Source organism: Lepidochelys olivacea (assembly GCF_965140295.1).
Source record: "Lepidochelys olivacea isolate rLepOli2 genome assembly, chromosome: 26".
NCBI lineage: Eukaryota > Metazoa > Chordata > Testudines > Cheloniidae > Lepidochelys > Lepidochelys olivacea.
This window is the reverse complement of record NC_140436.1, coordinates 10,818,904-10,843,825: the sequence shown is the minus strand read 5'-3', so window position 1 is coordinate 10,843,825 and position 24,922 is coordinate 10,818,904. Positions and strand designations below refer to the sequence as shown.

General features: G+C 44.6%; 1 protein-coding gene across 1 annotated transcript in view; it reads right to left on the bottom strand.

Moving 5' to 3' along the window:
* Nucleotides 1-24,922, bottom strand: part of ANTXR1 (ANTXR cell adhesion molecule 1) — a 179,000-nt gene that overhangs the window by 22,122 nt on the left and 131,956 nt on the right. The window lies entirely within an intron of this gene.

The following is a 24,922-nucleotide window of genomic DNA, read 5'->3' as shown; positions in this document are numbered from 1 at the left end:
AGGCCACCACTCTGCAGTCTGGGGAAATGAAGGATTGTTGAGTTTTTGGATTCATGGAGTTTCCCCGCTCCAGGCCCCTAAATCTGTTCAGGAGCTAGCCTGGTTCCTGGCACATGCTCAGACCCCGAATGCTCGAAACATGCCTGGTTCACTGATTTGGGCTGGCGGTGCTGCACTTTGAAATCACATCATGGCATCTGGAGACAGTTTTAGGAAACTAGCTTCTAGGATGTGTGAACCAGCCTTTCAAAGAGAGTTCAGTCTCTGGGCTGAGGGTGCTCTGTAATGCCCGGAAACCATGCCTGTGCAGAAAGTACAGTCATCATATGGCTACCTCCACATCTTCTGGTCAGCAGGCAACTGTTACAACTGTTTTATTTCAAGATAAAATATCCCTGCACTGAAACCACATCCATCTGGCTCTCATTACAGAATACAGGGCCTTGTACTAAGTGTCATTTATAAGAACCTGGAAAACATTTTCCATGGCATTCCATTCACCTTGGGCATTTAATAAATTATATATTAAAAGTCTGACCCAAAGCGCCTTTGGAGGAAAAGGAAAAGATTTCCATTGACCTCAATGGGCTTTGGATCCGGCTCTAAATAAGGTTCAAATTACCTCATTTCTAGCATGTAAAAAGTGCACTTCAAATTAGGGATGAGCTTGAAGCAAAACCTTCAATCAGAAAATCTCCAGACTTTAGGGAAGTTCAGAAGTGGATCCAAATTTTTCAGCTTGGGTTCATGCCTGCTTCATTGAATATTGAAAGGACAAGTTAGGTGAGATAATATCTTTTACTGGACCAACTTCTGTTTCAAGCTTTCAAGCTCCACAGAGCTTTTCTTTGGGTCCGGGTAAGGGAATCAGAGCTTCACAGCTAACTACAAGGTGGGGCAGATTGTTAAGCTTAAGGAGTTAACACAAATTGCAAGAAACCATTCAAAATGAAGGGGGCACTTTACACTGTGGCCATTGGTAAGAGTGGGCCAGCTCCTCCCCAGTGTAAACTGGCACACTTCCATTGAAGGCAGTCGAGCTACATCAATTTATCCCAATGAAGATCATAAGCACAGTATCCAACCCAGTGACAAGTGAATCTCAACAGGAAGATAGTTAGTGCATTACAGATGGATGGAAGGATGGATCAGGGTAAGAGGTTTCCTCCAGAGCTGATCAGCATTCATCTAAAATTTTGGCAAAAAAAGAAGGAAAAAAGGATAAAAAGTTAACTAAACTTTTTGATGCCCCAGAAATGGTTTGGTTTGGATTCAGTTCAAATTCTGGGTAATGGTTTGTATTTGTACTTATTTTATCTTGCTTGGTTCAAACAAACCTAAGACCAAGACACCTAGGGGGAGGGAGTCTCTTCTATTGCTTTGCAATTGATGCTTTTGTTGACGTAAGACACCTGTCTATAATAAATAGCAGATGTAAAATCAATACTTTTAACTCATTAACATAATGTGGGTTCTCAGACTTTTCATGGGATTGTGAAAAAGCAAAAGGTTGCAAGGAAACTAGCTTAGTTACATTAGTTTGCTGAAAAGCTAGTCCAAAGATATGCGTCATGGTAGTGTATTTGTATACAGCAGCTTTCACCTTGACAGCCCCCAGAGCCCTTTAGTTTAGGACCATATAGTGTAAGCTCTATGGTACAAGGACTTTTTGTTGTGTATGTACAAAGCCTAGCACAAGGGGGTTCTGGTCCCTAACTAGGGTTCCTAGTCACTACCACAGTACAAATAGTAAATACACAATACTTTACAAGTGAGAGATGGGTCTGAACCAAAACTCTTCATTCACACACTGCCACACTCTGGTGTGGTTGAGATGTGGGTCTACATTTTGCAGCTTCAACCCAGCTGGGAACCTATCAATGCTAGCATGAAAAGAAAACAGTGAGTAAGGGCAGCAGAGCAAACTCCATTGCTTATGAAAAGTGAAACAGCTTGTCACAAGCTGCCATGTAGCAAAATCCAAGCATGAGAATAAATCTCGTTTCTCAGCTACTGGCCAGAGCCAGTAGAACTGGGGTGAAATGGCTCATCCAGAACGAGAGAGAGAGAAAAAGAGAGAGAGAGGCCTGATTGCTTTCACAGCAGCCATATTTGGCTGATCTTCACAGCATTACTGTTGTCACTTCTAGGAAGTTCTAGTCTTCCTTCCCACTGTCTTACTGGAAAGATGCAGCTACTCTGAGAGAAACACCAAACAATGTGAAAAAAGAGCTTCCGGAGTGATGTGGGATATTGAGTTTTTAATTAGAGCATGTGCCACTAAGCATAACCAACTCCAATGGCTGGAAGGCAAAGGCAGAAACATTCAAACTGTAAATTAGTTGCCATTTTTAAAATGACAGTGATTAATTCTTGGAGTAATTAAGGGATGAATTAAATTCCTCATCACTGGGAAGTTTTGAATCAAGCTGGATCTCTTCCTAAAAGATCCACTCTAGTTCATCCATGAATTAGGGGCTTGATGCAGGAATTACTGGGTGACATTCTATGGCCTGAGTTATGCAAGAGATCAGACATCTTAGGGCTGGATGTCTGAATTGCACGGAAGTCAATTTACACCAGCTGGGGATCTGGCCCTAAAAGCTGAGCTGATGGAGTCCAGCAGCATTACTGTATTTAAGCACAAAGTGGGTGACTATGGAATAAGTCAGAAGGGTTTTAGTTGTCTTTATGTTTGTGAAAAGCCAGTCACCCCTTCTGGAACAGGAGGGAGTATTTTAAGCTCAAGCTTTTCACTACCAAAAATATTGTGTGTTGGCCCTGCTCTCTTGAGAGAAAATTTAATAGGAAACTACAGTGCATCAAACTGCTCCAGTCATGATGGGCTTTGAGCTGCCTTTGGTCTCACATGGCTATGGAACCGTCTGAGAAAAGAGGCACAAATCTGCATTTGGAAAAGAAGACAGAGTTAGGGATCATGCACTACAGAACTCGCTCAGCCAGGACTGTTCTTCTTCTGCTCTCTTTGGGTACAATTCGCTCCTGTCCAGAAGGGCCAGCGTGAAGGTTACACATCACTTAAGCCATCTTTAGGACTTGAGCAATGCATAGGCCTTGTGTTGGCCCTCTGCAAGGGAGTGAATTGCATCCTCTTTGCACTCTGGCTGCCGTTAACGGCGGTGACCGAGACACTGCAGAACAAGGTCTAGTCCAGACCAAGAATTCTAATGGGTCTTATTTGGACAGAAAGGAGTACTTTCCTCCACGTTAATGCTTGTTTAGCAAAGGAGGGGAAATTTGCTCCTAACCAGTGGTTGAAATCCTGGAAATAAGACTGAAGTAGGTTGTTTGGAGCTTAGTAGTTGATTAGACTCCGTGACCAGCTCCTGCATAGATAGAAATGTGAGCATTCGGCACAACTAGACTCCTACATAGACATGGTGTGGGACAATGGCTGCTGGATACCAAACATAAATCCCTGTTTAAATTCAGTCAGTCCCTTTTGCATGGGGCTCAGTTTCCCAAGAAATCATGAACCTTTTTCATTAAGATTAACACCAGGGCCATAAAGAGGCAGAACCTGCTTTGGGCTGTAGCCCCACTAAGCCTCTTCCGTTACACTCCGGCTGCACAGGCTGGGGGAAGATTCAGATAATGACAAGAGGAAGTGGACAGCTCATGGATTCAGATGTTTGCCAATAAGCCAGTTGGGGACCGCTTTGCTAGTCATGCACAGTTGACTGTTAACCAGTTACACTGTACACTGTTCTAAAAACACTAAAGAAAGTAGCTGCTGTTTTAGGAAATGGTCCAACATACACAGGGAAAGAAGATAACGTTTGATGCTTGGGGAGAAGAGCTCCTGGCCCGATGCTGGTGATTAGGAGAAGGCTTATTGCAGACTGGTTTATAGAAGACCATGTTTTTCTATGGTGAATTTGCACTTGTAAATGATGGCCTCAGTTCGGTCTTGCCAAGGCCAAGAAATTGCACCAGTCTAATTTAAACTGATTTAGCTAAACCAGTTCAAAAGCCTGTATAGATGGTTTTCTTTCAATGTGATATCTACCTCTTATAAAGAGCTTTTCATCAGTAGATTTCAACTTGCTCTACGAAGGAGGTCATGATCATTATCCACATTTTGCAGATGGGGAAACTGAGGTACTGATCAAGGAAGTGAGTTGCACAAGGACACCCAGCTGCAAAGCTAGGAAGAGAAACTGGATTTTCTGAGTCCCAGTACAGTGCTCTAGCCACTAGGCCACAAGGGTTGCTAATTTAGCTTACGTTTTTTGCCCTTTCATGCTACCAGAGTGATCTAAAGCGGGTATAATGAGAATCAGGCCCTTAAGGTTAATGCATGATAGCTAATTTAGTCAGTCACTCTCACTCCCCTTTCCTTCAGTCTGAACCTGTTTAGGGTGTAAACTATACATTAGCAGTGCCATCTCCTCAGAAGGCCCTTGTCACAAACCACATTCTCCATCCCTGGATAGAGTCTCTTAACTTTTTCCTGTTAAATGAGACACAAGTCCCAATCCCACAAGCCTTTTGTCTGCAGGACTTCCACGGGCTTTAAACGGAGTTGAGTGCATACAGAGCTTGAAGGAGTGAACTCAGTTCTGTCTGGTTAGAATGGCCCCTGATATATTGATGGCTCACTTGCTGTGTTTTATGAGCTGGCCCATCCTTCCCCCTTCAGGAACACTGATCCAGCCGGGAAGAATTCAAGAACACAAGGCCAGAGAGAGCGAGAGTGTATGTGTATACATATAAAGAGAGAGAGCGAGAGAGAGTAATGAGCACTCTGTGCTGTTGTTGCTCTGTAAATTGATGAGCAGATGATCAGTGGAGCTTTTGGCTACCGAGTTGTTAGTTCCAGGAAAAGAGCTAATGTTTAGATTAATTTTCCATGACTGTATATAATGGAAAACCACACCACAATCACATGAGCAGAGACAAGGTTACAATTCCATTCCGAAACCCTGCAACCCGTCAGCATAAGCCTATTACTTTCGGTGGATACCTTTTTCTGAAGGCAAGTTTAACAATAGTTTCTAATTAACATGTCATGAGTGTATATAATGAGATTTTTTAAGACTGCAGGAAGAAGCGGTGTCTAGTAGTTAAAACACCGAGGACATGGGAGTCCAGACCCCTGGATTCTAATCCCAGGTTTGGAAGGGAGTGTGGTCAAGTGGTAAGAGCAGGGGACTTGGGAGTCAGAACTCATAGCTTCTGGTCTCAGCTCTTAGAAGAAGTGTGATCTAGTGTTTATAGCTGAGAGTAAGATTAAAACACATGGGTTCTATTCCTGATTCTGTGACCTTGGGCAAGTCACTTACTTATCCTATGCCACAGCTTCCTCATCTGTAAAACAGATGCCTACCTGACATACTAACAATAAACCAGGACGACACACTTCACTGAGTCATGGCTCTGTTCTGCTACTTTGGGCATATGTGATTGGTCGAGGAAAGCACACCCGTGTCACATGTTAATACTTAATTCGACTATGCAGTGAAATAGCCTAATGGACTCTATGGAGAGATGTGCTGGAGAGACCTGGGCTCAAAATAAGCAGAGGAGAACCGAGTATATGGTATATACTTTCAATAATGTGAACACTGAAGTACAATGCTTAGGCAATACCAAAAACGCAATTTCAAGTATCTGGGCTCCAGATTCCAGGAAAATGGGGAAATGGAGCTACGATAACAAATGCCTGGCTCACACAGAGAGAGATAAGTGGTATATCATGTGACAGGAAGATATCAGTAAGATTAAATGGGAAAGTCTACTAAATGGTGGCCCAGCCAGTTTTAATGTATAGTGCTGAGTGTGGGGCAACAAGAAGACACAGGTGCAAATGGTTTGCTCCACAGAAATGTGAATGTTGAGATGGGTGGCTGGTGTAAGCAAGAAAGACCATGTGAGACATGCTCAAAGTAACACCCTTAAACAAAAACATCAAGGAAATCCAGGCTCAGATGGTTTGGTGGTGTAATCCGCAGTCCTAGACAACTATGTGGATAAGAAAGTCCAACAGATCAAGACTGAAGAAGAAAAAAAGACAGAGAGATGAGAAGTCATAAAGGAAGACATATTAGCATGTGGTGTGATAGAGGGAATGGCACTGTAATGGCCTCCTAGAGTGGACCCCATTTGATAGGATTAATGCAAGAAAGAAGAAAAGTGAAACAGACTAAGTCTTCCACCTTTACACCTTACTGATTTCAATAGGACCACTTGAGGAGGAAGGTATTACTCAGTGTAAGTGTGGCAGAATCTGCCCCTAAATCTTCTATACTATTAGCAAATAGGTAGTGCTTTCAGGATCTTTTAATTGGATCCATGCACTTCAGGTAAAGGCTGCTGCTAACTGCTACATTCCCTGAGGGAGCACTAATAAGGTGTCCCCACAATTTAAAATGTACTCTGGTGTGCCGGCAATATTTAATGTTCTTTACCTTTCCTTGTGAACCGGCTGGAAACCGACTTTATGGCAAGTGAATAATGGCTGAAATCTAGTAGTGGGTGATTCACACTGAAACAAATTGCTCTACATTCCCAAGAAAGATATTTTTCACCCTGATTAAATCACAGATTATTAGTCACCTGGGAGGTCACCCTTCAGCAGCAAAGATACACAGATATGTGTGTGGTTGGGGTGGAGGGCAGCTTTGAGGCGGGAACTCTCTGCACTTGGTAAGTTCCTATCTTACTCCCAAGTGAGAGTTTTGCCATTGCTTGCTTGCCTGCCTCTACTGATGAGTTTTGTGTCTTCTCAGGACCATAGTGTCTAAGTGCTATGGTGGGGGATGGAGTTTTGCTCTGTATTTATAGTTACATTGGAATAAGCAGAATATATGTGGATGTATATTGTATATATGGGCAACTATGGCACCCTCTGGGGATAGTGTTACATAATCAGTCACAAAGCTAAGTCGAGTTATTCTAGCCACTCAAGAAGTACAATTGCTCTGAACTACACCACCTGCGTTGGCTTTATTGCGGCTATGAAACTCCATTTATATATATGGAATTTGTAGTGCATATTAAAAAATAAATTGGAAAGCAGGTCCAGGCAATTACTGGGGATTACAGACATGTGTCGTCACTGACCTCCAATCAGAAAAGTCCAGTTCTGTTCAATCCTACTTCTGTTATATGGCCAAAAATCCCATAGCCTGATATGATGTAAGTGGCCTGACTAGATTTGCATGGGCTTACCAGGTGCCTGGTGTGAAATGAAGCCTGTAAATGGACACAGAGCAAATATGTCACCATTAACCACCGAACAATCTGACCAGCTCAACCCAAGCCTTTTCCTTGAAGTAGGGTTCTGGGGTGCTTGTGAACCCTAGCGCTAAGTGGATCCCCTGAGCTTTCCTACCAAGGGATACATGAGCCACTGGTGAAACAGCTGGCCTGCTCAGCTGCATGCAGAGTCAATGGGAGCTACTACTCGTTTGCCTTACTTGACTCATGTGAACACGATTCTTGCGGCTTTTTGTCTTTGGCTTTCAGGACAATTGATCAGATTCTTTTCCTGTCTCAGCATCATAGTGGCATTTACAAGATTTGGAGTTATTTTACGCCACAGGTTCCATCCTAACCCTACAATCAGAAACAACTGATTCTTTGTGTATAATACAAAAGTTTCCAACACAGACGGGCCCTAACCAAAATCCTGGAGGCCAAACACTCCATGAACTCTGTGGAAGGGGCTTAGAAAGTTTAGAATTTGCATCCACATTTTTCACTTCTTTTCTCATGTGTATTTCTGGAAATTTAGTCCCACAGGACCCAGTGATCTCACTTTCCCTTCAGGATAATGTAGACAAGTTCCTCTTTTTGCCAGCTGATGTGTCCTACAGTGGCCCTACCCAGGGTGAAATCCTGGCCTCACTGAAGTCAATGAGAGTTTAGCCATTGCCTTTAGTGGAACTAGGATTTCTGTCCTAACGTTTGCCTTGTGACATGTCTGATCTGAGGTCATGTTCTGTCATGTCTGAGGTGCTGTAAATCATTTGTAGTATCTTCCCTAACAATAGAGGAAGGGTGTCCAGTAGTTAGGGCAGTAACCTAGGACCCTGAGTTCATTCTCCTACTCTGCCACAGACTTCCTGTGTAATCCCAAGAAACTGAGTGCCTCAGTTCTCTGTCTGTAAAATAGGGTCTTGTCTACACTAAAGGGAAAAATCGATCTAAGCTACGCAATTTGAGTTACGTGAAAGGCGTAACTCAAATCGATGTAACTTAGATCTACTTACTGCGGGGGTCCACACTACACGACGTTGACGGGAAAGGCTCTCCCGTCGACTCCCCTTAATCGTCTCGATCACGTGGCATACAGGAGACGATGGGAGAGCGATCGGCGGTCGATTTAGCAGGTCTCCATACTTCTGCTTCTCCATACAACGCATTGATCGCCGCAGCAATGTAGACAAGTCCTAGGAATGCCCTACCTCACCGAGTGTGGTGGGGATAAATGCATTAAAGATTCTGAGGCAAGAGAGGGGAAATAAACAGCCATTATAGATGCACCCTAAAGTCGCTGGGAGTTTGTTCTGAATAAGGACTTCACTATATGGGACATCCCTGAGGAAGAGGTGCTCATAATTTTTCATTCAAACCATCATTGCCAAAATTGCCTTTTTCCAAAGGAAAATTTTAATTTCTTTTGAAATTATCCTTTTTTTTTTTTTTGCTATAAACATGTTTCATTTTTGGAAAAACGGAAAATTTGTCAGTGTCTGTTTTTTCATCCAAAAATCCTGAACCTTTTGTGGATTTTTCTTTCTTTCAATGAACTTTTTTTTTTTTGATTTCTTTCCAAAAATTTGTCTCTGAAAATACTTCCTGTTTTCTAACCAGCTCCACCCTGAGAATTTACTCCCAGCCTTTAGTCTCTTTGGAAAGTTGTCGCAGAACTACTCACTCCACGTGAAGGAAAGTTTGACGAGACCGTTCCATTGGCTGGTTTTTGCCTTCTTCACCTTAAAAAAGAAATCCCTTTATACTTTTCAGTTCATTATATAGACCTTCTCCTCTTCCCAGCATTCAGAGGCATCATTCCTTTCCCTAAGCTCTGCTGAGAAATATAAAAATCTTCCCAGACTAAGATATTTTCCTAGTAACTCGCAACACTGGAAATTTCACAGTTAAATGCATAGATGGGGCAGTTTCATGCTTCAGTTAAAGTTGTACCTAAGTTAGCTGGTGTAATAATTTTGGTGCTGAAAAAAACCCCACAGTGGCTGGCATTTATACAATGACTCAAGAGGTGGAAACTGCAGGTTTGGGGTGGAAAGGAAAAGGAGTGGAAATATATGAGCCTGCAACCAGACTAAGAATATGTCTTCACTGCAATCTAGAAATGTGATTGCTGCATGTACAGGCATACTCATGCAGACTCACTAGACTAAAGCTAGCTTGGGTAGGTCTATATGGGCTGCAATCACAACTCCGGATTGCAGTGTAGACATACCCGGAGGGGGACAAGAATAGGATAGTACCACGTTAGAGAAGGCACAAGCCCATAGTGGCTGCTTCTATGTATTGCCACTCACCTGATGACCCCAAAGCTTTCTACAGACTTTGCACCCTCCTTTACACACTCTGTGGACCACTCCTGTCTCACTGAGAAGGATTCCATATGGGGTAGGTTGTGTTAATGTAACCCACAGGGAAATGTGTGTTGCAGGTCCCCCATTGTGGCTGATCCACGGAGGATATGATTCTGGTACAGGGACTTGTAAAGTGCACTTATCAGTTGGTGACATCACATTCTGGCCAAGCTCAGGACAGTCCCATTGGCAGAGGCTTCATGGGAGAGGTACTGACGGGAGGTTGATGTAGAGAGACAGGCTGTCCTTGTGATTAAGGCATTGGATTGGGACTTAGAGGAGTGGGCTTCAATTTCCTGTTCTGCCACAGACTTTATGTGTGAGCATGGGTAAAACTCCTAGGAAAGGGAGAAACTACTTTTAAACTGGGGATGTTGATGATTGCTCGTCTTGTCTGTCTTCTCTCTTCAGATTGCAAGGTCTTCATGGGGGCTGGCGCTGTCTCTGACTATAGGAGGTTCCTAAGTGTTAAGGCATTTACATGAGAACATTTTCCCACTGGGTGCACAGATGAGGGGACCAATTTCACAAAAGAAATCACTGTTGATATAAAAAATGTCAGCATGCCTGCGGAGGCTTGGCTGGTATGAGGTGGGTAAATCCAAAAAGAAGTAGGCTAGAGAGAAGGAATCTGTCCCAGCTACCAAAAGCCATTGATTCTTGTATCCCTTTCTGATTTCCTTCTGCTTCTGCCATGGTGGCAGGTAACTCAGAAATAATCATAGCTATTCATTATTATTTATTATTAATAAGTATAATTATTAGTGGGGGTAGTATTGGAGTAGTGCCTAGGAGACCCCATTGTGCAAACACATAACAAATAGTCCCTGCCCCCCAAAAGGTGAACCATCTAAGGGTAGCGCTTTTCATCTGTAGATCTCATAATGCTTTAGAAAGGAAGGGATGTGTCATTATCCCCATTTTACTGATGGGGAAACGGTGATCCAGAGGGATGAAACAACTTGCCCACGGTCACACAAGGACAGAGCGTGACTGGAAGCAAAGTCTTCTGTCTCACAGCCTAGTGCTGTATCCGACGGGACACACTAGCTCCTTAAACACATAAGATAGATGGATGGAATAAAGCCGGCTCACATAGATGGTTGTCCTGCTGGCTTCTGCTGTACTGAACTTATGACACTATGGCCTGATTCATATCCCATTGAGCTCAGTGCAAAGACTCTCATTAACCTCAGTGGGCTTTGTACCAGGGCCTATTGGAACAAATTAAACCCTGGGGTAAGCTGCCACAACTCCACTGAAGCCAGCTGTTTAGAACAGGGGTAAAATTTGGCTTTAAAATCACTATTAGGTTCATAAGAGGTATCTCTGAAATAAAGCAGAGTGTAAGGTTATGGACCCCATCCTGAAATTGCTTCTAGAGCGGGAACCAGTCCCCAAATCCCCTTACAGAGCCTATATTTGAAATCTAGGTTCAGTTGGCCAAACCCTGCTGGGGGGCTAGCACACAAGGTGGGGCTTGGAGATGACACAGATGCAGTGTGTGAAGAGTGCATGAGACTGATGGGTAGGGATTTAATTTATACTTTGCCCCAACTCCCACTGACTTCAGTGGGCTTTGAGTCAAGCCCTTAATCTTCTGTAAACATAACCGTTCCGCCTTCCCCAGTCTTCTTTTCTCGTATAGGTTAGCTCCTACATTCCCTTATGTACAAGTTCACTGAAGCCACAGAGATCAACTGCCCTCCTTCATTGGCAACTTGCAACTTTTGTGCTGAAGTTTGATGTTACATGTTACATGCTTTGATTGCATCCCCTACATGTTTTTCACCAAGCTATTAGAAGCTGAGCACTTACTGAATGATTTCTTTGGCTTTTTTTTTTTTTTTTTTTTTTGGGGCATGAATTGATCTAAGATTCTATTCATATTTGTTTGGACAGACTGACCTGTCATGCTGTACAGAGGCACTTTCACTGCATTATTATCATAAGGAGAGCTGGCAGTTTCTCAAGGAGACAATATTAAATGCATAACTGCCAACTATTCCGATCATAGGAAAGATAGAAAGAACAGTAAGAGGCCAATGTGACTCTATCAGGAGCTCTTTAATAACCTGCAAATCAAAAAGGAATCCAACAAAAAGTGGAAATATGGACAAATTGCTAAGGCGGAGTACAAAAGAATAGCACGAGCATGTAGGGACAAAATCAGAAAGGCTAAGGCACAAAATGAGTTACAACTAGCAAGGGACATGAAAGGCAATAAGAAGAGGCTTTTTAAATACATTAGGAGGAAGAGAAAGACACAGGAAAGTGCAGGTCTACTACTTAGTAGGGAAGGAGAACTAATAACAAATGACATGAAGAAGGCTGAGTTGTTTGATGACTGTTTCACTTCCGTCTTCACCAACATGGTTAATAGCAACCGGATACTCAACACAATTAATATTAGCAACAAGGGGGAAGGAAGGTAAGCCAAACTAGGGAAAGAACAGGTTAAAGAAGACTTAGATAAGTTAGATGTATCCAAGCTGTCAGGACCTGATAAAATTTCTGCTCGGGTATGTAAGGAACTAGCTGAAGCAATCTCAGAACCGTTCGAGAACTCATGGAGGTCCTAGAGACATGGGAAGGGCAAACATACCGCCTATCTTTAAAAGGGGAACAAAGAGGACCTAGGGAATAATAGACCAGTCAGCCTAACTTTGATACCTGGAAAGATTCTTGAACAAATAATGAAACAATCAACTTGTGAGCACCTAGAAGAAAATAGGGTAATAAGGAACAGCCAGCATGAATTTGTCAAGAACAAATTATGCCAGACCAACCTAATTTCCTTCTTTGACAGGATTACTGGCCTATAGTGGGTAGGCAGGAAGTGGTATACATTATATATCTTGATTTTAGTATGGCTTTTGACATACTCCCACATGATATTCTCCTAAACAAACTAGGGAAATGTGGTCTAGATGAAATTACTACAAGGTTGGTGAACAACTGATTGAAAGACTGTATTCTAAGCAATGGTTCGCTGTCAAACTGGGAGGCCATATCAAGAGGGGTCCTGCAGGGATCAGTCCTGGGGCTGGTACGATTCAATATTTTCATTAATGACTTCAGCAATGGAGTGGAGAGTAATAAAAATTGTGGATGACCTCAAGCTGGGTAGGGGTGCACCTTTGGAGGACAGAATTCGGTTTCAAAATGACCTTGACAAACTGGAGAATTGGTCTGAAATTAACAGGGTGAAAGTCAGTCAAGACAAGTGCAAAGTATTACTCTGAAGAAGATAAAATCAAATGCACAACTACAAAATGGGAAATAGCTGGTTAGGTGGTAGTACTACTGAAAAGGATCTGGGGGTTAGAGTGGATCACAGACTTAATATGAATCAACAATGTGATGCACTTGCGAAAAAGGCTAATTTTCTGGCGTGTATTAGCAGGAGTATAGTGTGAAAACAAAGGAGGTAATTTTCCTGATCCACTCAGCCCTGGTGAAGCCTCAGCTGGAGTACTGTGTCCAGTTCTGGGCACCACACCTTAGGAAAGATGAAGACAAACTGGAGAGTCCAGAGGAGAGCAAGAAAAATGATCAGAGGTTTAGAAACCCTGACCGGTGAGGAAAGGTTAAAACCCTGGGGCTGTTTAGTCTTGAGACAAGTGGACTGAATGGGGACTTGATAACAGTCTTCAAATATGGAAAGGGCTGTTATAAAAAGACGAGGATCTATTGCTCTCCAAGTCCACTGAAGGGAGGACAAGCAGTAATAGGCTCACTCTGTGGCAAGGGAGATTTCGGGTAGACATTAGGAAAAATGTGCTCACTGAAAACTCTCTGAGCTCTGGAACAGGCTTCCAAGGGAGGTAGGGGAATTCCTGTCATGGGAGGTTTTTAGGAACAAGTTGGACAAACACCTGTCAGGGACAGTCGAGGAATATATGGTCCTGCCTCAGGGCAGGGGGCTGGACTTGATGTCATTTTGAGGTCCCTTCCAGCCTTACATTCTTATGATATAATTCTATGATTCCTCTGCAGCACAAGCATCTTAGGCATCGGTATCTAAGGTAGTTGTGCCTATTATGCAGACCAATATTATCTCATTGTGTCCTTGTGCCCTTCATCTGTCTGTCTGCTGTCTCTTGTCTTCTAAGCTCTTTGGGGAGCAAGGCACCTAGATGCCCTTAAAAATCTGGCCCTAAGTGATTTGACCAAGGTCAGACAAAGAGTCAGTCTCAGAACTGAGAGCAGAATGCAGGTCCCCAGATTCCCAGTCTAGTTCTCTAACCAGTAAATCATGCTGCCGCCCATGATAACAGTCTATATACGTTAGCAGGACACGTTAGATCTGTCATCATAGTAGCTAAGATTAACATGAAAAGGGCTACCAATCCCCAGGCTTCATGGCCTCAGATGGTCACCAGCGGGGTCAAGCAAAAAGCTCCTTCCCGTCCCCATTTTGCATAATTGTGGGAATTTAGGCCCTGATTCAGCAAAACATGTGAGCATGTGTTTAAGTCCTATTGAATTCAATAAGATGAGCACATACCTAAAGTTCAGCGTGTGTTCAAGTGCTTTGCAGAGTCAGGGCCCTAACCAGGAACGGCCCACTGTTAGGTGGACAATGGATCTATTTCAGTGTGGCAAATCTTATTCCCCAAGCTGTATGAAACATTCACAGTGAAACCATCCAAAGTTGAGGTTTTGGCTTTTCATTGTAACTTAAAGAAATAACCTTAATTGGGGATAGGGAGGATTTTGTGCATGTTTCATTGTGAAAACATACTTGTGATTTTGTCAAGGAAAATTTTCACAATATTTCAGAGCCCCATCCTCATCAGCTAATTAAATGCAGTTTGTGCCACAGACATTTCATTGATATCTAACAAGATACTAGCCCAAGTGACTTCACTGGAGAAATTGCAAAGAGTTTTCATCTAAAAAATACTTCTACCTGTACATTTTGGGTAACTTGCATGGCCTCTTTTTGTATACATAATTTTGCATGGTCTTGTTATGCTTTTTTTCCTCCACCTACATGCACAAGTAATGCGAAAGCAATGCAAATTACCGGTAAATTACCAATGAAAATATAAACATAATTTGTTCCCAGCTTCAGACTTTATAGGCCGCGTTTAAGCTTCAAACACATTTTTACAATCGACTCCTAAATTCCTGAAAAACACGGAAACACAACTGACAACTTTCAAGTGCCACTAGTGGGCGCCACTCTAATTACGAGGATCCTTTGCACTAATGAGAGCTCTCCTCCAGAATGATAAAAGGGCCCAAAGTTTTTTAAAAAAAAATCCCATCTGATGATGTTTTGACTATAAAAATAACCTCATTAATGCAGACAAAAATGCAAACCTAGTCTCTCTAGAATGCGAGAAGACCACAGGAATCCCACGTTACCCTGACTTCCTTGCCTTATTAGAAACAGCTGTGTCTGCTGGTAACCTCAGACCATTTCCAGGTTTGACGCTGAGGAAAGAATTTCACAACTTCTTTGTGCATCTTAGCTTCTCTGAGTGAATTCAAAACAGGTCTTGCTTGACCCTCTCTTTTCCTTTTGCTTTCCAACGAAAAACACACGTCAGAAAGATCCCTGCTATTGAAAACAAGAGCTTGCTGCACATTTCGTTCTTGCGGATACAAAGTGGGATGTATGACCTGTCAAGGCACAGATAAATACCATGGATTGGATCCTCAACTGATGTCAATTGGCAGAGCCTCAATGGGCCATTAGACAAAAAGACAGCTTCCAGAAATACTGAGCTCTGATAATCACATGATATTTATGTGTAACCCAGACACCTTCTGGTGTGTGGTGTTCTGTCCCATTTCGTGGCACCAAGACCACTGAGAGAGAGAGGTAAAAATGAGTCTGTTCTACAGCCTTAGCTAAGAGCCAGTTGACTTTTAGCTCATGTGGTAGAGGCTCATGGCCTAAGCTCCAGAAGTCCCAGGTTCGATCTCGCCTACCGACGATCGGGATCTGTCGGTGTTACATCGGCACATCGTAATAATGCTGAGCCCTGCCGTAGTTCTACAGTGCCTTCCATCCAGGAGTCTCACAGTCCCTTGCTAACAGTAATCACACTTCACAACCCCATGAGAGGTGAGTATGCTTACCTTCATGGGAAGATTAAGGGTCCGCTGCAGAGCCCATCAAGGCCAATGGGAGTCTTTCCATTGACTTCAGTAGGCTTTGGATCCAGTGCTAAGGGCTAGATCCACAAAGGGATGGAGGCAGCTAAGTGTCACTTAGATATCAAAGTCCAAGCGTTAGCTCTTCCAAACCCCTGTACAGCTGCTACCTCACCTTGTAGGTGCCCAGCATTCCTTGGCATCTACCTGTCTGCCAGTGGGCATGTGCAAAGCCATCGTGAGGATTCACAAACTAGGAGTTTCCCCACTTATCTTGCCTGCAGGATTCACTCTGATAGGTGCTCTCAGAGCACACCTCACCCATAAAAAGTAAGAAGGAGATGGTGCCCGCCCCCCTTTCACAATACCCAGAGCACTCAACGAGGAGGTAGAAGGCCAGGGCCCAAGTTCCTTTTCTGACTCAGGCAAAGGGGGGATTTGAACTTACGTTTCCCACATCCATGGGTATAAGGGTGGTGCCTCCTTCTTTTTATCAGAAAGGACTGACCTGGCTCAGTTGCCTAACGCCAGGAAAGGGTTCATGCTTCTGAATCCTAAGCAGAGAGAGGCTCCTTCCCCTGGCCCAGAGTCAGGCGTCTAACTCCCTTTGACCTGTGGGGTGAGTGTGGCCTAAAGAGAATGAATAAGATCTCCAGGGTGTGCGAGCTGACAGTGGGAGCAGGCGGCTGGGTTTAGGTTAGACGGATAATTTGCCCGGAGTTAAGATGCTCTGTATATATGTTAACCATGTATCTAATAGACTGTTGTTAAACTGCTAGCAATGACTGATTATTAAGACGAGTGGATTACTTGGATATGAAACAACAAAGGGTACCAGAATTGAAGGCTGTGATAAAAGAGAACTGGAAGAAGGAAACTAGTGAAAAATTAGTTGGAATGAAATAAGAGGGCTCAATTAAGAGTTCCCACATTTCTAAAAATGCCGAGAAATGCCACAGAAAACTGGAAAAGATTTAAAGAAGCGTTTGATTTACTTCTGAGGGCATTGGGATTTACTCATAAGGGAGATGAACAAAAGATTGCCGTCTTTCTGAATAATGCAGGTACTGAAGTCATTTCATTATATAATTCATTGGCACTTAATGTTAGGGAACTCACCGCTCAGCATGCTGGCTTCTGAGAATCCCATTCTTAGGTGTTTAACTCTCCCCATGCATTATATAGGAAGCCTGAGCACCTGATTTGGGGCAGCAGATTCCATTGGGCACCAGGGCGCCTAAACACAAGGCACTGCAATGCTGAGCCTAAGTCCCCTTGGAGGTTCTGACTCAGTGCCCCAAAGGATCCCCCATGCATGGTGACCTGATTTCCATACTGACCTCTGCGACTTTGGTTCCAGGAGCACTGACCCCTGAGAGAGACAGGGCAGAACTCAGAGGAGAGCTCAGGAGCTCCTGTCTCCCAGTCTCCACTCCGCTTCCTTCTCATTGTGCATCCACATGTACCCTGGCCATATTTATGTCCCTCTACTGCAGGGGTGGGCAAACTTTATGGCCTGAGGGCCTCATTGGGTTTTGAAAATTGTATGGAGGGACAGTTAGGGGAGCGTGGCGTGGCCCAGTCCCCACCCCCTATCCGCCCGCCCCCCTGTTCCTCGCCCCCTGACAGCCCCGCCCCAGGACGCCTGCCCCATCCACCCCCCCACCCGTTTCCTCCCCCTTCCCGGACCCCCCCCGGACCCCTGCCCCATCCAACCACCCCTTCTCCCTGTCCCCTGACTGCAACCGGAACCCTTGCCCCTGACTGCCCCCACCCCGCCACCCCATCCAACCCCCCCTTCTCCTTCCTGAATCATAGAATCATAGAATATCAGGGTTGGAAGGGACCTCAGGAGGTCATCTAGTCCAAACCCCTGCTCAAAGCAGGACCAATCCCCAATTAAATCATCCCAGCCAGGGCTTTGTCAAGCCTGACCTTAAAAACCTCTAAGGATGGAGATTCCACCACCTCCCTAGGGAACCCATTCCAGTGCTTCACCACCCTCCTAGTGAAAAAGTTTTTCCTAATATCCAACCTAAACCTCCCCCACTGCAACTTGAGACCATTACTCCTTGTCCTGTCCTCTTCTACCACTGAGAATAGTCTAGAACCATCCTCTCTGGAACCACCTCTCAGGTAGTTGAAAGCAGCTATCAAATCCCCCCTCATTCTTCTCTTCTGCAGACTAAACAATCCCAGTTCCCTCAGCCTCTCCTCATAAGTCATGTGTTCCAGACCCCTAATCATTTTTGTTGCCCTTCGCTGGACTCTCTCCAGTTTATCCACATCCTTCTTGTAGTGTGGGGCCCAAAACTGGACACAGTACTCCAGATGGGGCCTCACCAATGTCGAATAGAGGGGGACAATCACGTTCCTCGATCTGCTCGCTATGCCCTAACTTATACATCCCAAATGCCATTGGCCTTCTTGGCAACAAGGGCACACTGCTGACTCATATCCAGCTTCTCGTCCACTGTCACCCCTAGGTCCTTTTTCGCAGAACTGCTGCCTAGCCATTCGGTCCCTAGTCTGTAGCTGTGCATTGGGTTCTTCCGTCCTAAGTGCAGGACCCTGCACTTATCCTTATTGAACCTCATCAGATTTCTTTTGGCCCAATCCTCCAATTTGTCTAGGTCCCTCTGTATCCTATCCCTGCCCTCCAGCATATCTACCACTCCTCCCAGTTTAGTATCATCCGCAAATTTGCTGAGAGTGCAATCCACACCATCCTCCAGATCATTTATGAAGATATTGAACAAAACCGGCCCCAGGACCGACCCCGGGGCACTCCACTTGACACCAGCTGCCAACTAGACATGGAGCCATTGATCACTACCCGTTGAGCCTGACTGCTCCCCTGGAACTCCTGCTCCCATTCAATCCCCCTGTTCCCCGTCCTCTTACCGCCCCAACCTCTATCCACCCCCCCCACCCCCTGACCACCCCCCCAACTCACCTGTCCTCTATCCAACCCGCCCTGCTCCCTGCCCCCTCACTGAGCAGCACAGAGACCGGGTCAGGCCGGGCTCTGCAGCTCCACTGCCCCAGGATCTTGCTGCTCCGCCACACGGCCCGGAGCATTGCGCTGAGGCTGCGGAGGAGGGGGAACAGCGGGGGCGAGCCTCCTGGGCCAGGGGCTCAGGGGCTGGGCAGGAGGGTCTCGCGGGCCGGATGTGGCCCGCGGGCCGTAGTTTGCCCACCTCCGGCTTAAAGGAACTGATTCCTTCAAGGGAATGCTTCTATGAAAGTGGTGTCATCCTGGGATCTAGTCCAATTATTTTTCAGCCTCCAAAATAAACAGAGATTCTTTTCAGTTACTTTGCATCTTGCTTTATTTGTTTAGCTTTATACTTTTATGCTGATCGAGTGGGTGTATTAATGTGCCCACCAAGGGGCTGGGCATCAACTCTTTTTTGGGAGGGGGAGAAAATGGAGAGAAATAAGGTGCAAATTGCTTTCACAAGGGCCCCCTTGTAGCTCTTAGAAATAACACACGCTCAAGGGTTCCTGTCCGCAAATTTCAAGTGACTCTTTACAAGTCATTCCTTTTGCCTGCAAGGCTCCAAATACTTATCTAAGCCTTTCCTGAAAATACACAGTGCAGTGTTTCTCCTGGTAGAGGAAAGACAGGGCTCAGTGGTAATGAACCTAAAATGGATTCATTTTGAGGCTACTGGACTCAGAAGGGAACCTGTGGGGCTTTCTAGTTATCTCACTCCCAGACTGACTGACGGAGTCCATGCTGCCTATGCTCACGACACAGCATCCGGACCGGAGAGCAATGAAAGAGGCTACTGACTCTATGTCTCGAAGTGGCGCAGCAGATGGGGGTAGCAGGAGACGGCAGACCAATGAGAATAATGAGAGATAGGTACCGTCTCAGATTTGTATCAGAACTGGAGTTCTTCTCCTGTCTGGCAGTGTTTGGATTTGGGGGATCCGCTCAGTTATAAAGATCAGGTCTGGACCCCAGCATCCCCACTGAATGTTGTGCAGGGCGCCCAGCTCTAGGGAGCGTGCAGTTACAGCGGAAGCCGCTGATGGGGACCTCGCGTCTGTTGGAACGCTTGTCGATGGGGTTGTATGTGAACGGTTTGAGTGCACTGCAATGTGGAAATCCCAGGGAGCTTCTGCCTGGAGACATAAGGGACAAAGTAACTGCCCTGGACAAGGGGGACACCGTGCCCATGTAGGTGTAGTTCGACTTCTATATCCGCGGAGTGGGGGGCAGCTCCAGTGAGTCCAACAGGACTGTAGGTCGGAGGCAAATTCTGCATTTGCCTGAGGCTTGCAGTTTGGATGTGCTCACCTACAGCAGCTCAGGTGATTATCTTTGAAAGTGGGGTGGGGTTTTTTTGGTGGGGGGGGGTCCTTTAGAGGAGGGTAGGAGGGTCAGGAGAGAATTTCTAAGCCAGCGGCTGACCTGCCCCATGCAGCAGTAACGCTAAGCCCTGAGAGTTTGACTGCCTTCAGTTTCCTGCCTTCTGAAGCTGGCAAGGCCCAGCGTTTACACATGGCTCCAGCGTATCAGGGTTGCCGTTTCAAACTAGCTGCAGCTCTGCTTTAAAATCACAAGGATCCCCTGGAATCGTTGATGCCAGCAGCCTGGATCTGTTTACTGACCTGCTGGCTGGAACACTCAAGTACCGGCCCCTTTTGTCAGCACAAAGGACAAAAACAGGACCAAAAACAAATCCGTCATCTAGATCTCTGTGAAATACCCCACAATTGCAAATCACCAAGCCGTGCCAAAGATTTCATAACCTGGTAAGAACAAAGCTTGTCCTTGCTGCTGCTAGCCACCACTGCACTGGCAGGTCTGAGTGTCTTACTCACAATCACATGCCACAGCCCAACTTGCTCATGCCAGGAAGAATCTCTCAACCTTACCATGCTGGCTAATGTTTAGTGCTCGCAAACCCCAAGCAAGAAACACGTGACGGTGAGAGAGTGCGTGTGGGTGTCTGTGTGGGGAGGTGTGTGTGTGTGTGTGACTGTGGGGTGTCTGTGTGTGGGGTGACTGTGTGGAGAAGTGTATGGGGGTGGATGAAGGTGTGGCTATATGGCTCTGTGCACACACATGATGCTGAAACAGTGGCCTCAGCTGAAACAACAATTGCATGCAAATGCCAAACAGAATGTTAAACAGGATGTACCATCTTCCCTGCCCACTTCTGAAGGGGAGCTATCCCTGACATAAGGATGGCGATTCAAAGGAAGAAACCAGACCAAAGTTCTCCAGCCAGACTCCAGAACACATAACTGTCCTGCTTTCCTGACCACAGGACTCTTGCTGTAGGGTTTGTTTACATCTATGGAAATTTCATGTCATTGTGATGCAATATGTGTTGCAAAGGAAACACATCCTTTGGTTAAGCAGAACTTCTGTGTGTCACTTTGAGCCCCGCCTGTGAGGGCTCCTCTGTAGGGCTTCCCCATTTTTCATTTTGAGAAAGGGAATTTAATTTTTTATTTTTGTCTTTAGGGAATATAAACGATTAACACTGACACGGGGGTGTCTGTATTTAGGTATCTGGGAGGCACAGAGAGCTGCAGCCTGGATTTATGTCTGTTTCCACACTGCCAATCCAAGCAACCCAGCACTAACCTTCATGCTGGATTTCTCTTCAGCGCTGGGTGCCAATCATACCAAGGCGGGGATGTCTTTTATGAGCTAGTGTCTGATGTGTGCTGGCTCACAAAAAGAAGCTAACTGTAAGGTAACCTAGACTGTGCTGGGCTTATAACGTCAGCCTTGGCCATACGCTTCCACTTCCTCCACCAGAAAAGTGACCAGAGAACAATGGAGGGAGCTCTGAAGAGATCTCAAAGGGCTTATTTTATTCATTGGCTTTAATTAATTGATTACAAGTAATTTTTAATTGCATGCTTTTAAAATTTAATTTAAGTGGCATTTCACTGCGCTCTTTGAGCCCCTCACACACAAGGGAATTTAGCCTCACAGGGTGGGGTAGTGATCATCAATTCCACTTTACATATGAAAAAAGCAAAGAGAGGTTAAAGGACTTGCCCGAGGTCACACAGAACATCTGTGCCAGGAATATAAGCCTGGTTTTAAGACTCCCAGGTCAGTTCTTTAACCATCCTTCCTTCAAAGGTCAAAACATTACAGTCCTTTACACTACAGGGGATTTTGTCTGAGGATTTCACAGCTTCACATCTCCCTTACAGGTAGCAAATTGTTATGATTCTCCTAATTTTGCTGATGGAGGAAACTGAAGAACAGAGAAGGTAAACAACTTGCTCTAGATCACCTACCAATCAGTGGCAATAGAGCCCATGGGTACATCTACACAGCCAAAAGATGACCCATGGCAGCGAGTCTCAGAGCCTGGGTCAACTGACTTGGGTACACAGGGCTTGTGCTGCAGGGCTAAAAATAGCAGTATAGACATTTGCGCTTGGGCTGGAATCTGGGCTCTGAAAAGCAGTGAGGGGGGAAGGTCTCGAAGCCAGGCTCCAACCCAAGCTCACACATCTACGCTGCTATTTGTTAACCCCAGTCCTGCGAGCCCGAGTCAATTACCCTGGGCTCTGAGACTTGCTACGGGATTTTTCTTTCTTTCTTTCTTTCTTTCTTTCTTTCTTTCTTTCTTTCTTTCTTTCTTTCTTTCTTTCTTTCTTTCTTTTCCAGGTAGATGTATCCCATGACTCCTAATTCCGATTGCCTTGTTAGCCACTAGGCTGTACTCAAACTCCCAAAGCAGGAGAATTTATTTTGCATTCATTCAATTACACTTTCTCGAAGTCGCAGCATCTATTGTGCTCTCACTTGTTCAACATCCAAGTTCTAGGGCTATTTCCCCCTCACTTTAGGTTGAGCCTGCAGCTAAAAAATGTGGCGAATTTGCACGAACTTCAGGAAATGGCCCCGTGGGCTTCACTAAGCACGCGATAAAGGGTCAGCGCAGCAATGCCTGTAAAATTGCTCTGCCATAGGCCCATAACAGGCCCACACTCCCTGTACCCAGCTCCCATTGGCACAACTGGAAAGGCTGCCAATGATTGGGCCACAAGTACTACTAGGTAAGACGACGTAGATTGTAAGCTCTTTCGGGCAGCGACCGTCTTTTTGTTCTGTACTGCAAGTGAATTAAACTAAACCAAATGAAGGGCACTTTAATTCTGAAAGACAGCATCCACACAGGGGTTTAATATGGTTTAAGTAATCCTCTTTGAATTCACACCTTTAGTTAATTTGGATTCGTTTTTCAGAGTGTCCCTGTCTAGACCAGTTGCTCCACTGCATGGACTTATTTGGATGCAAAACCAGTAAAAGAAAAGCAGGATCAATGCAGTGTATGTGAAGGCGAAAAGTATAACTGGGTTAAAAAAAGAATTAGAGAAATTCATGGAGTTCAATGGAGATACATTCAATGGCTATTAGCTAACATAGCCAGGGACACAACCCCATGCTCTGGGTTTCCCTAAACCTCCATCTGCCAGAAGCTGGGATTGGATGACAGGGGACAGATCATTTGGATTGCCCTGTTCTGTTCATTCCCTTTGAAGCATCTGGCACTGGCCATTGTCAGAAACAGGATCTTGGGCTAGATGGACTATTGGTCTGAGCTAGTACAGCTGTTTTTATGCTCATATGCACACGGAAGGCTGGACGCTACTCTCTGTTATAATAATGTAGATCGCTACTAACTCCATTGGCTTCAGTGAAGTTACTCTGGATTTTCTCAGGTGTAACTAAGGGCAGAATCTTTCAACTAGCATAGTTTTAGCTTATCAACGTATGAGATAAATCCATAGAAGAAAAAAGCACCACTTGTACTCAGATCTCTAAGGGGAAAGTTCACACAAACTGCCTGGCATTAGCAATTTGTGGAGTATGAACTCCTCCAGACGGGCATCAGACGACTACACCATTTTTGCAAATTTTAGCCTTGAAGGCAGAAAGTATTAATGCTTTTATTCACAACCCTCACAATTCATTTGGCAGCCAATGGAAAACTATACAGGGAGCCAAATATTACAGAGCTATGGATCACTATCAAAAATATTACATGGTTGTTAGCACTGTTTCTTGTCTATCTGAGTTTCCTGAAACCTTCTGAATGCTACACACCAATATGAACAAACTGAGCCAAATATGTTCCTGATGTAACACGACTGCACTCAGCTGATTTACGCCAGGGATAAATTTGGCCCTCTGTCTATTAACTATATTTATTTAGTACAATTCATAGATGACTCAGTTCTGTTGATTTAGCTATAGATAGACATATGATTGTGTGGGTGTATGTATACAAACACACACATATAAAGATACACACCCAAACTAAGATAGTGCATTGTCAATGTTGCAAGTTTGCACAATTAAAGTCACAAGAAGTCAGTATATGCAAAACTTATGGTTTCTACAATTTTGTCAGCTTGCCCATGTTGCATGTCTCGTATGTACTCTGATATGTATTTTAGAACATATACTACATATATTAATCTATGTGTTTTAGCAGAAGAAAAATAGGAATAGAAAACACATTATACATGAAATGCAACAGTTAACATTGGCATTGGTGCCTCAGCTTGTACAATTTCTCCTTTCACCTTCAAGTAGGACGCACACGTCCACTGATTTTAACGGATTTTACTATCCCGTTCTCTGAAGATGTGTGTAATCATACAAACACATGAATAGATGCAGACATATTATCTGTGCTCCTTCCTTCTATTCTATACTATTCACGAAGCTTTGAGCCCAGGATCTGCTATAGACAGAGCAAACATGAGAACAGATACCCCACCCCACTACATCTCACACATATCCCCTTCCATTATGGAGAGGCTTTTCACCAGCTAGACATTAATATTGGCAAACCAACAGCTTTATGAGGTTCCAAATTAAGACACACAAAACCTGGATCTCATCCTCCAATCCCTGAATAGGAAATACTCCAATCGACTTTAAAATTATGGAGTGAAATCCTGGCCCCATCGCAGTCAACGGGAGTTTTGCCATTGACTTCAATGAGGTCAGGATTTCACCCCTGGAGTGTAAGATGGAGAACTTGGTCTTTGAGCAATGAGAAATGCATGTACATTTTTCTTCCACATCCAAGGCTCTAGCTAATTGAAAGTGGCCATAAAATTGTAACAGCAAAACGATATCAGATTGATAGTTCCTGTGTAGATGGACAATTGCTATTGCAACGTGATCTACATGACTTAACCGTGTCAACAGGCCT